Genomic DNA, 14,295 nt, shown 5'->3' with positions numbered 1-14,295 from the left:
ATGTTGTACGGGATGGGACAGACAGGGGGATTGGGACAGGTCATGGATGGATCTGACTTCGACATCCCCGTCTTCTGTGTCGGAGCATGCTGCCATCAATGGGGTGTCACCTATGGTGCTGCTGCCACCAGAGGCAGTGCCTTCTGTGGCATCCGTTGGGGGGACCTGTGGTGGTGGTGTTGTGGGCATGCTGGCTGCTGGGGTGCCTGTTGATGTTCCCTCCTCTGTGCTGCCACCTGATTTGTGCTGCTGCCGTGTCTTGATGCGTGCAGCTGAGGTGGAGGGTCTTTGGCCGTTGGTCTTGGCCCTCTTTGCAGGTGTGCTGGTAGGGGTGTCCTGATGCTCGTCGTTTGGATCGGACCCTGTGGTGGAGTAAAGGAGGGCGAGGGTTATTAATGGGTCTGTGGGTATTGGAATGGCATTGTATCACATGCATTGGGGTGGTACCTGAGGGTGATTTGGGTCGGGGCCTTGGAGGTGCTTTCATTTGTGTGTGGAGTGAGGGTGCAGTTGTTTGGCAGCCTGCAGTTAGGGTGTGCCTGCTGCACGTGTAGTGGGTGTTTTAGGGGTTTTTAATTATTTATGTATTTATTGTGAGTTTTAAAGTGCGCTATCAGGCCGATGTGTGTGGACGTTCTCCTGGACATATGTTTCTGTTGCACTATGTGGACACATGGTACTTCACATGATTGGACATTGTGGATTTAGCATTGTTTTATTTGGCCCACCTACCTGAATCTTCGGATGTCTGCACTCCTTTCTCCATCCCTCCGACTCCCTCTATGCTCTCCATTCCGATGGTGGAGGCACAGATTTCTTCCCAGGGGGTCAACTTGATGGGTGATTCAGGACCTCCCCCGGTGGCTGTGGCAATGTTGCGGTTGGCAGAGAGTATGCTGCGGACGCGTATCAGCAGGTCGTCCCATCGCTTTCGGCATTGCTGTGGGGTGCGGGGTGCGGTCCCCACCGCACTTACCCGCTGTGCCACCAGAGCCCATATGGCCTTCTTGTTTGCAAGTGCCGTCCTGGTCATTTGTGTGCAGAAGACGACGGCAGCATTCTCCTGGAGGGTCTCTGTTAGCACGGTGAGTTCCTCACGGGAGAAGTGGACCTGCCGCTTGCGGTCGCACGCTTTCTTCGCTACTTTTCCCATTTTTCTTGGTTTCGCTAGGGTGGATGACGGGTTGGGGTGTGTCTCAGGGTAGTGTTTTTAGTGGTTGTGTGGTTTTAGTGGTTTTATAGGTGTACGGCGGGATGTTTCCCGTTCCGGGCCCATGTTTTTACTTCCGTTTCCGTATATTTCCGGTCACCGTACTTTCCGGTAGGCGCACACTGCGGTGTCCGCTGTGATGGGTGGCGGTATTGCACCTAGGGCGCCGTACGGTGGCGGTGTGGGCCGTTTTGGGGTCATTTCCGCCATCGCGGACTTTGCACTTCCGCCATGCCGTGGTGCTCGTGCCCGATGGGTCGGAATGGGTCGCACTTTGCTCCTTCGTGCAATGGCGGAAACGCTATTTACGTAATGAGGGCCAGTGAGATGCCAGCACTCGGGATAGTACCACCACCAAGACCCTCCTTCATAAGAGTCATAGGAGATAAGAAGACTACGCCAGTGAGACAGTGCGATGCCTGCACTCGGGATAGTACCACCACCAAGACCCACCTTCATAAGAGTCATGGGAGATAAGCAGACTACGCCAGTGAGACAGTGAGATGACTGCACTCGGGATAGTGCCACCACCAAGGCCCTCCTTCATAAGAGTCATTGGAGATAATCAAACTACGTCAGTGAGATAGTGAGATGCCTGCACTCGGGACGGTAGCACCACCAAGACCCACCTTCATAAGAGTCGTAGGAGATAAGCAGACTACACCAGTGAGATAGTGAGATGCCTGCACTCGGGACAGTAGCACCACCAAGACCCACCTTCATAAGAGTCGTAGGAGAGCGTAGGACAGTGAGATGCCTGCACTCGGGACAGTACCACCACCAAGACCCACCTTCATAAGAGTCGTAGGAGATAAGCAGACTACGCCAGTGAGACAGTGAGATGCCTGCACTCGGGACAGTACCACCACCAAGACCCACCTTCATAAGAGTCGTAGGAGATAAGCAGACTACGCCAGTGAGACAGTGAGATGCTTGCAGTCAGGATAGTACAACCACCAAGGCCCTCCTTCATAAGAGTCATAGGAGATAAGCAGACTACGCCAGTGAGACAGTGAGATGCCTGCACTCGGGATAGTACAACCACCAAGAACCACCTTCATAAGAGTCATAGGGGATAAGCAGACTACGCCAGTGAGACAGTGAGATGCCTGCACTCGGGATAGTACCACCACCAAGACCCACCTTCATAAGAGTCATAGGAGATAATCAAACTACGCCAGTGAGACAGTGAGATGCCAGCACTCGGGATAGTACCACCACCAAGACCCTCCTTCATAAGAGTCATAGGAGATAAGAATACTACGCCAGTGAGACAGTGCGATGCCTGCACTCGGGATAGTACCACCACCAAGACCCACCTTCATAAGAGTCATAGGAGATAAGCAGACTACGCCAGTGAGACAGTGAGATGACTGCACTCGGGATAGTGCCACCACCAAGGCCCTCCTTCATAAGAGTCATTGGAGATAATCAAACTACGCCAGTGAGATAGTGAGATGCCTGCACTCGGGACGGTAGCACCACCAAGACCCACCTTCATAAGAGTCATAGGAGATAAGCAGACTACGCCAGTGAGATAGTGAGATGCCTGCACTCGGGACAGTAGCACCACCAAGACCCACCTTCATAAGAGTCATAGGAGATAAGCAGACTACGCCAGTGAGAAAGTGAGATGCCTGCACTCGGGACAGTACCACCGCCAAGACCCACCTTCATAAGAGTCATAGGATATAAGCAGACTACGCCAGTGAGATAGTGAGATGCTTGCACTCGGGACAGTAGCACCACCAAGACCCACCTTCATAAGAGTCATAGGAGATAAGCAGACTATGCCAGTGAGATAGTGAGATGCCTGCACTCGGGACAGTACCACCACCAAGACCCACCTTCATAAGAGTCATAGGAGATAAGCAGACTACGCCAGTGAGATAGTGAGATGCCTGCACTCGGGACAGAACCACCACCAAGACCCACCTTCATAAGAGTCATAGGAGATAAGCAGACTACGCCAGTGAGACAGTGAGATGACCTTCATAAGAGTCATAGGAGATAAGCAGACTACGCCAGTGAGACAGTGAGATGCCTGCACTCGGGATAGTACCACGACCAAGGCCCTCCTTCATAAGAGTCATAGGAGATAAGCAGACTACGCCAGTGACATACTGAGATGCCTGCACTCGGGACAGTAGCACCACCAAGACCCACCTTCATAAGAGTCATAGGAGATAAGCAGACTATGCCAGTGGGACAGTGAGATGCCTGCACTCGGGACAGTACCACCACCAAGACCCTCCTTCATAAGAGTAATAGTAGATAATCAAACTACGCCAGTGAGACAATGAGATGCCAGCACTCGGGACAGTAGCACCATCAAGACCCACCTTCATAAGAGTCAAAGGAGATAAGCAGACTACGCCAGTGAGACAGTGAGATGCCTGCTCTCGGGACAGTAGCACCACCAAGACCCATCTTCATAAGAAGCATAGGCGATAAGCAGACTATGCCAGTGAGACAGTGGGATGCCTGCACTCGGGACAGTAGCACCACCAAGACCCACATTCATAAGAAGCATAGGAGATAAGCAGACTATGCCAGTGAGACAGTGGGATGCCTGCACTCGGGACAGTAGCACCACCAAGACCCACCTTCATAAGAGTCATAGGAGATAAGCAGACTACGCCAGTGAGACAGTGAGATGCCTGCACTCGGGATAGTACCACCACCAAGACCCACCTTCATAAGAGTCATAGGAGATAAGCAGACTACGCCAGTGAGACAGTGAGATGCCTGCACTCGGGACAGTAGCAACACCAAGACCCATCTTCATAAGAGTCATTGGAGATAAGCAGACTACGCCAGTGAGATAGTGAGATGCCTGCACTCGGGACAGTAGCACCACCAAGACCCTCCTTCATAAGAGTCTTAGGAGATAAGCAGACTATGCCAGTGAGACAGTGAGATCCACCAAGACCCTCCTTCATAAGAGTCATAGGAGATAAGCAGACTATGCCAGTGAGACAGTGAGATCCTGCACTCGGGACAGTAGCACCATCAAGACCCACCTTCATAAGAGTCAAAGGAGATAAGCAGACTACGCCAGTGAGATAGTGAGATGCCTGCACTCGGGACAGTAGCACCACCAAGACCCATCTTCATAAGAGTCATAGGAGATAAGCAGACTACGCCAGTGAGATAGTGAGATGCCTGCACTCGGGACAGAACCACCACCAAGACCCACCTTCATAAGAGTCATAGGAGATAAGCAGACTACGCCAGTGAGACAGTTAGATGACCTTCATAAGAGTCATAGGAGATAAGCAGACTACGCCAGTGAGACAGTGAGATGCCTGCACTCGGGATAGTACCACGACCAAGGCCCTCCTTCATAAGAGTCATAGGAGATAAGCAGACTACGCCAGTGACATACTGAGATGCCTGCACTCGGGACAGTAGCACCACCAAGACCCACCTTCATAAGAGTCATAGGAGATAAGCAGACTATGCCAGTGGGACAGTGAGATGCCTGCACTCGGGACAGTACCACCACCAAGACCCTCCTTCATAAGAGTAATAGTAGATAATCAAACTACGCCAGTGAGACAATGAGATGCCAGCACTCGGGACAGTAGCACCATCAAGACCCACCTTCATAAGAGTCAAAGGAGATAAGCAGACTACGCCAGTGAGACAGTGAGATGCCTGCTCTCGGGACAGTAGCACCACCAAGACCCATCTTCATAAGAAGCATAGGAGATAAGCAGACTATGCCAGTGAGACAGTGGGATGCCTGCACTCGGGACAGTAGCACCACCAAGACCCACATTCATAAGAAGCATAGGAGATAAGCAGACTATGCCAGTGAGACAGTGGGATGCCTGCACTCGGGACAGTAGCACCACCAAGACCCACCTTCATAAGAGTCATAGGAGATAAGCAGACTACGCCAGTGAGACAGTGAGATGCCTGCACTCGGGATAGTACCACCACCAAGACCCACCTTCATAAGAGTCATAGGAGATAAGCAGACTACGCCAGTGAGACAGTGAGATGCCTGCACTCGGGACAGTAGCAACACCAAGACCCATCTTCATAAGAGTCATTGGAGATAAGCAGACTACGCCAGTGAGATAGTGAGATGCCTGCACTCGGGACAGTAGCACCACCAAGACCCTCCTTCATAAGAGTCTTAGGAGATAAGCAGACTATGCCAGTGAGACAGTGAGATCCACCAAGACCCTCCTTCATAAGAGTCATAGGAGATAAGCAGACTATGCCAGTGAGACAGTGAGATCCTGCACTCGGGACAGTAGCACCATCAAGACCCACCTTCATAAGAGTCAAAGGAGATAAGCAGACTACGCCAGTGAGATAGTGAGATGCCTGCACTCGGGACAGTAGCACCACCAAGACCCATCTTCATAAGAGTCATTGGAGGTAAGCAGACTACGCCAGTGAGATAGTGAGATGCCTGCACTCGGGACAGTAGCACCACCAAGACCCATCTTCATAAGAGTCATTGGAGATAAGCAGACTACGCCAGTGAGATAGTGAGATGCCTGCACTCGGGACAGTACCACCACCAAGACCCACCTTCATAAGAGTCATAGGAGATAAGCAGACTACGCCAGTGGGACAGCGAGATGCCTGCACTCGGGACAGTACCACCACCAAGACCCTCCTTCATAAGAGTCGTAGGAGATAAGCAGACTACGCCAGTGAGATAGTGAGATGCCTGCAGTCAGGACAGTACAACCACCAAGGCCCACCTTCATAAGAGTCATAGGAGATAAGCAGACTACGCCAGTGAGATAGTGAGATGCCTGCACTCGGGACAGTAGCACCACCAAGACCCACCTTCATAAGAGTCATAGGAGATAAGCAGACTATGCCAGTGAGATAGTGAGATGCCTGCACTCGGGACAGTACCACCACCAAGACCCACCTTCATAAGAGTCATAGGAGATAAGCAGACTACGCCAGTGAGATAGTGAGATGCCTGCAGTCAGGATCGTACAACCACCAAGGCCCACCTTCATAAGAGTCATAGGAGATAAGCAGACTACGCCAGTGAGATAGTGAGATGCCTGCACTCGGGACAGTAGCACCACCAAGACCCTCCTTCATAAGAGTCATAGGAGATAAGCAGACTACGCCAGTGAGAAAGTGAGATGCCTGCACTCGGGACAGTACCTCCACCAAGACCCACCTTCATAAGAGTCATAGGAGATAAGCAGACTATGCCAGTGAGATAGTGAGACGCCTACACTCAGGACAGTACCACCCATCCAGACCGACCTTCATAAGTGTCATAGGAGATAAGCAGACTATGCCAGTGAGACAGTGAGATGGCTGCACTCGGGACAGTAGCACCACCAAGACCCTCCTTCATAAGAGTCATAGGAGATAAGCAGACTATGCCAGTGAGATAGTAAGACACCTACACTCAGGACAGTACCACCCATCCAGACCGACCTTCATAAGTGTCATAGGAGATAAGCAGACTACGCCAGTGAGATAGTGAGACGCCTACACTCAGGACAGTACCACCCATCTAGACCGACCTTCATAAGTGTCATAGGAGATAAGCAGACTACGCCAGTGAGATACTGAGATGCCTGCACTTGAGACAGTAGCACCACCAAGGCCCTCCTTCATAAGAGTCATAGGAGATAAGCAGACTACGCCAGTGAGACAGTGAGATGCCTGCACTCGGGATAGTACAACCACCAAGAACCACCTTCATAAGAGTCATAGGGGATAAGCAGACTACACCAGTGAGACAGTGAGATGCCTGCACTCGGGATAGTACCACCACCAAGACCCACCTTCATAAGAGTCATAGGAGATAATCAAACTACGCCAGTGAGACAGTGAGATGCCAGCACTCGGGATAGTACCACCACCAAGACCCTCCTTCATAAGAGTCATAGGAGATAAGAAGACTACGCCAGTGAGACAGTGCGATGCCTGCACTCGGGATAGTACCACCACCAAGACCCACCTTCATAAGAGTCATAGGAGATAAGCAGACTACGCCAGTGAGACAGTGAGATGACTGCACTCGGGATAGTGCCACCACCAAGGCCCTCCTTCATAAGAGTCATTGGAGATAATCAAACTACGCCAGTGAGATAGTGAGATGCCTGCACTCGGGACGGTAGCACCACCAAGACCCACCTTCATAAGAGTCATAGGAGATAAGCAGACTACGCCAGTGAGATAGTGAGATGCCTGCACTCGGGACAGTAGCACCACCAAGACCCACCTTCATAAGAGTCATAGGAGATAAGCAGACTACGCCAGTGAGAAAGTGAGATGCCTGCACTCGGGACAGTACCACCACCAAGACCCACCTTCATAAGAGTTATAGGAGATAAGCAGACTACGCCAGTGAGATAGTGAGATGCCTTCACTCGGGACAGTACCACCACCAAGACCCATCTTCATAAGAGTCATAGGAGATAAGCAGACTACGCCAGTGAGATAGTGAGATGCATGCACTCGGGACAGTAGCACCACCAAGACCCATCTTCATAAGAAGCATAGGAGATAAGCAGACTACGCCAGTGAGATAGTGAGATGCCTGCACTCGGGACAGAACCACCACCAAGACCCACCTTCATAAGAGTCATAGGAGATAAGCAGACTACGCCAGTGAGACAGTGAGATGCCTGCACTCGGGATAGTACCACCACCAAGACCCATCTTCATAAGAGTCATAGGAGATAAGCAGACTACGCCAGTGGGACAGTGAGATGCCTGCACTCGGGACAGTAGCACCACCAAGACCCACCTTCATAAGAGTCATAGGAGATAAGCAGACTATGCCAGTGAGACAGTGAGATGCCTGCACTCGGGACAGTAGCACCACCAAGACCCACCTTCATAAGAGTCATAGGAGATAAGCAGACTACGCCAGTGAGATAGTGAGATGCCTGCACTCAGGATAGAACCACCTCCAAGACCCACCTTCATAAGAGTCATAGGAGATAAGCAGACTACGCCAGTGAGACAGTGAGATGCCTGCACTCGGGATAGTACCACCACCAAGGCCCTCCTTCATAAGAGTCATAGGAGATAAGCAGACTACGCCAGTGAGATACTGAGATGCCTGCACTCGGGACAGTAGCACCACCAAGACCCACCTTCATAAGAGTCATAGGAGATATTCAAACTACGCCAATGAGACATTGAGTTGCCAGCACTCGCGATAGTACCACCACTAAGACCCTCCTTCATAAGTGTCTTAGGATATAAGCAGACTATGCCAGTGAGACAGTGAGATCCACCAAGACGCTCCTTCATAAGAGTCATAGGAGATAAGCAGACTATGCCAGTGAGACAGTGAGATCCTGCACTCGGGACAGTAGCACCATCAAGACCCACCTTCATAAGAGTCAAAGGAGATAAGCAGACTACGCCAGTGAGACAGTGAGATGCCTGCTCTCGGGACAGTAGCACCACCAAGACCCATCTTCATAAGAAGCATAGGCGATAAGCAGACTATGCCAGTGAGACAGTGGGATGCCTGCACTCGGGACAGTAGCACCACCAAGACCCACCTTCATAAGAAGCATAGGAGATAAGCAGACTATGCCAGTGAGACAGTGGGATGCCTGCACTCGGGACAGTAGCACCACCAAGACCCACCTTCATAAGAGTCATAGGAGATAAGCAGACTATGCCAGTGAGACAGTGAGATGCCTGCACTCGGGACAGTACCACCACCAAGACCCACCTTCATAAGAGTCATAGGAGATAAGCAGACTACGCCAGTGAGACAGTGAGATGCCTGCATTCGGGACAGTAGCACCACCAAGACCCATCTTCATAAGAGTCATTGGAGATAAGCAGACTACGCCAGTGAGATAGTGAGATGCCTGCACTCGGGACAGTAGCACCACCAAGACCCTCCTTCATAAGAGTCTTAGGAGATAAGCAGACTATGCCAGTGAGACATTGAGATCCACCAAGACCCTCCTTCATAAGAGTCATAGGAGATAAGCAGACTATGCCAGTGAGACAGTGAGATCCTGCACTCGGGGCAGTAGCACCATCAAGACCCACCTTCATAAGAGTCAAAGGAGATAAGCAGACTACGCCAGTAAGATAGTGAGATGCCTGCACTCGGGACAGTAGCACCACCAAGACCCATCTTCATAAGAGTCATTGGAGGTAAGCAGACTACGCCAGTGAGATAGTGAGATGCCTGCACTCGGGACAGTAGCACCACCAAGACCCATCTTCATAAGAGTCATTGGAGATAAGCAGACTACGCCAGTGAGATAGTGAGATGCCTGCACTCGGGACAGTACCACCACCAAGACCCACCTTCATAAGAGTCATAGGAGATAAGCAGACTACGCCAGTGGGACAGTGAGATGCCTGCACTCGGGACAGTACCACCACCAAGACCCTCCTTCATAAGAGTCATAGGAGATAAGCAGACTACGCCAGTGAGATAATGAGATGCCTGCAGTCAGGATAGTACAACCACCAAGGCCCACCTTCATAAGAGTCATAGGAGATAAGCAGGCTACGCCAGTGAGATAGTGAGATGCCTGCACTCGGGACAGTAGCACCACCAAGACCCACCTTCATAAGAGTCATAGGAGAAAAGCAGACTATGCCAGTGAGATAGTGAGATGCCTGCACTCGGGACAGTACCACCACCAAGACCCACCTTCATAAGAGTCATAGGAGATAAGCAGACTACGCCAGTGAGATAGTGAGATGCCTGCAGTCAGGATAGTACAACCACCAAGGCCCACCTTCATAAGAGTCATAGGAGATAAGCAGACTACGCCAGTGAGATAGTGAGATGCCTGCACTCGGGACAGTAGCACCACCAAGACCCTCCTTCATAAGAGTCATAGGAGATAAGCAGACTACGCCAGTGAGAAAGTGAGATGCCTGCACTCGGGACAGTACCTCCACCAAGACCCACCTTCATAAGAGTCATAGGAGATAAGCAGACTATGCCAGTGAGATAGTGAGACGCCTACACTCAGGACAGTACCACCCATCCAGACCGACCTTCATAAGTGTCATAGGAGATAAGCAGACTACGCCAGTGAGACAGTGAGATGCCTGCACTCGGGACAGTAGCACCACCAAGACCCTCCTTCATAAGAGTCATAGGAGATAAGCAGACTATGCCAGTGAGATAGTGAGACACCTACACTCAGGACAGTACCACCCATCCAGACCGACCTTCATAAGTGTCATAGGAGATAAGCAGACTACGCCAGTGAGATAATGAGACGCCTACACTCAGGACAGTACCACCCATCTAGACCGACCTTCATAAGTGTCATAGGAGATAAGCAGACTACGCCAGTGAGATACTGAGATGCCTGCACTTGAGACAGTAGCACCACCAAGACCCACCTTCATAAGAGTCATAGGAGATAAGCAGACTATGCCAGTGGGACAGTGAGATGCCTGCACTCGGGATAGTACCACCACCAAGACCCACCTTCATAAGAGTCATAGGAGATATGCAGACTACGCCAGTGAGATAGTGAGATGCCTGCAGTCAGAATAGTACAACCACCAAGGCCCACCTTCATAAGAGTCATAGGATATAAGCAGACTACACCAGTGAGATAGTGAGATGCCTGCACTCGGGACAGTAGCACCACCAAGACCCACCTTCATAAGAGTCATAGGAGATAAGCAGACTACGCCAGTGAGATAGTGAGATGCCTGCACTCGGGACAGTACCACCACCAAGACCCACCTTCATAAGAGTCATAGGAGATAAGCAGACTACGCCAGTGAGATAGTGAGATGCCTGCACTCGGGACAGTAGCACCACCAAGACCCTCCTTCATAAGAGTCAAAGGAGATAAGCAGACTACGCCAGTGAGAAAGTGAGATGCCTGCACTCGGGACAGTACCACCACCAAGACCCACCTTCATAAGAGTCATAGGAGATAAGCAGACTACGCCAGTGACATAGTGAGATGCCTGCACTCGGGACAGAAGCACCACCAAGACCCTCCTTCATAAGAGTCATAGGATATAAGCAGACTACGCCAGTGAGACAGTGAGATGCCTGCACTCAGGATAGTACCACCACCAAGACCCATCTTCATAAGAAGCATAGGAGATAAGCAGACTACACCAGTGGGACAGTGAGATGCCTGCACTCAGGATAGTACCACCACCAAGACCCACCTTCATAAGAGTCACAGGAGATAAGCAGACTATGCCAGTGAGACAGTGAGATGTCTACACTCAGGATAGTACCACCACCAAGACCCATCTTCATAAGAGTCATAGGGGATAAGCAGACTATGCCAGTGAGACAGTGAGATGCCTGCACTCGGGATAGTAGCACCACCAAGACCCTCCTTCATAAGAGTCAAAGGAGATAAGCAGACTACGCCAGTGAGAAAGTGAGATGCCTGCACTCGGGACAGTACCACCACCAAGACCCACCTTCATAAGAGTCATAGGAGATAAGCAGACTATGCCAGTGAGATAGTGAGACGCCTACACTCAGGACAGTACCACCCATCCAGACCGACCTTCATAAGTGTCATAGGAGATAAGCAGACTACGCCAGTGAGACAGTGAGATGCCTGCACTCGGGACAGTAGCACCACCAAGACCCTCCTTCATAAGAGTCATAGGAGATAAGCAGACTATGCCAGTGAGATAGTGAGACACCTACACTCAGGACAGTACCACCCATCCAGACCGACCTTCATAAGTGTCATAGGAGATAAGCAGACTACGCCAGTGAGATAGTGAGACGCCTACACTCAGGACAGTACCACCCATCTAGACCGACCTTCATAAGTGTCATAGGAGATAAGCAGACTACGCCAGTGAGATACTGAGATGCCTGCACTTGAGACAGTAGCACCACCAAGACCCACCTTCATAAGAGTCATAGGAGATAAGCAGACTATGCCAGTGGGACAGTGAGATGCCTGCACTCGGGATAGTACCACCACCAAGACCCACCTTCATAAGAGTCATAGGAGATATGCAGACTACGCCAGTGAGATAGTGAGATGCCTGCAGTCAGAATAGTACAACCACCAAGGCCCACCTTCATAAGAGTCATAGGAAAAAAGTACATTTATTTTTTAAACCATCTGTTATAAAACACAACACTTCTATAAATTCAAAACCACACGTAAAATACACTACAAACAACCAATTCTCTTGGCACAGAATAGCTCAAGGTAAATACCTTATGTTTTGGTAGACCGGTGTTGTGAAACAAAAGACGTTATCATGAATACATATGCGATCACTTTTTGACAGCTCGGTCGTATTAACGAAACGCGTATCTGCGGCGATAAATGTTACCGGGGCAAAATACACTTAGCACCTGGGCTAACCAGAGAGAGTTGGGGGCAAAAATGTAGGCAATACTTTTGTCAAGGCAGACAGAATCAGAGAACACTCGCTGACAGAAATACAAAAATCAATAGGCGGAGCCAGTGTCAAGTGGAACCGGGTTCCTGTTGTCGAGAGTCACACAGTCAGACAGTTCAAGATTCAATGTTGCCGGGAGTACTTGGATATTGTCAACAGAGGAAGAAAACATTATAAGAGGGAAGGAAGACAAGGGCAAGCCTTGGAAGAGGAGAAAGGGATTCACCCTAGTTCCTCGAAGCAGAACACAGTACCTTATTCAATGAAAAAGGTGGTGCCACAGCAGTTGTTTCTGGTAGTTTCCCACAGACCCACGGTTCCTGGTACTTTGGTCGTGGAGACAAGAAGGAGGACGTCTGGAGGGGTCTGCACCACTCAGAGATGAGGCCAGCAGCAGCGACAGTGAATAAAAGGTGCGCTGCTTTAAAACAGGAGAGGCTCTTCAGATGGCTTTCCGGACCGCTACAGCAGGGTGCAGCGATTTCGACCACGAAGAGGATCCTCTGGCTGTGGAAGATGAGCTGGTTGATCCCACCAGGATCAAGGGAAGAAGACTCCAGACTGGATCTTCTCTGGTCGTCGAAGGGTAGATAGCTCAGGACTGCAGCAGGGCTTCACCGGGACCAGGGAGGTGCAGCAGCTGTCTTCTTCTCCGCTTCTCTTCGGTTCCTTGTAGTTCCAGTGGCGACTCTGACTTCCGGCCCAAGAGTCCTGCCTTTTATGTGAAAATCCCCCATTCACACAGCCTGGCTGTCAATCACGCAGCAGGGGGGTTGTCCAGCCCGGACAACCACCTCAGCCAATCATGGCAAAGTGCGACTTGGATTTCCTAGGATACCCTGTGCAGGGGGTGACTACACCCCTCCCTCAGATTCAGCCCACCTTGACACCGAGGCGCCCAGTGGAGGGCTTCTTGGCAGAAGCCCGCCAAAAGACAGTGGCCCTCATTACGACCCTTGCGGAAATTGACTGACCGGACCGCAACAGCGTAAATAGCGTTTCCGCCATTGCACGAAGGAGCAAAGTGCGGCTAATTACGACCCATCGGGCACGAGCATTACGCCATGGCGGAATCCGAAAGGCTGCGATGGCGGAAATGACCCCAAAACGGCCCTTACCGCCGCCGTACGCTGCACCAGGTGCAATACCGCCACCCATCTTAGCGGTCACCGTAATGAGCGGGCACCGTAATGAGCGGGCACCGCAAATTACGGGCACCGTAAATATACGGAAACGGAAGTAAAAGCATGTGGCCGGAACGGGAAACAGCACGCCGCACAACTATAAAATCCGAATCCCAACACAACCATTAAAAATCCGACCCTGACACACATCCCAACCCGTTAGCAACCCCAGTTAAAAAAATAAATATGGGAAAGGTAGCCAAGAAAGCGTGTGATCGCAAGCGGCAGGTCCACTTCTCCCGAGAGGAACTGACCGTGCTGACCGAGACCCTGCAGGAAAATGCCGCCGTCGTCTTCTCCAGTCAAATGACCAGGACGGCCCTTGCCAACAAGAAGGCCATATGGGCCCTTGTGGCACAGCGCGTAAGTGCGGTGGGGACAACACCCCGCACGCCACAGCAATGTCGCAAGCGGTGGGACGACCTGCGGATCCGCGTACGCAGCATACTTTCTGCGAACAGGAACATCGCCACAGCTACCGGGGGGGGATCAGAGTCGCCCATCAAGTTGACCCCCTGGGAGGAGATCTGCGCCTCCACCATA

The sequence above is a fragment of the Ambystoma mexicanum genome, chromosome 1p (assembly GCF_040938575.1).
Source record: "Ambystoma mexicanum isolate Mex_15411 chromosome 1p, UKY_AmexF1_1, whole genome shotgun sequence".
In the NCBI taxonomy this organism is placed as follows: domain Eukaryota; kingdom Metazoa; phylum Chordata; class Amphibia; order Caudata; family Ambystomatidae; genus Ambystoma; species Ambystoma mexicanum.
The sequence above is the reverse complement of the archived record's forward strand: the minus strand, read 5'-3'. Positions refer to the sequence as shown.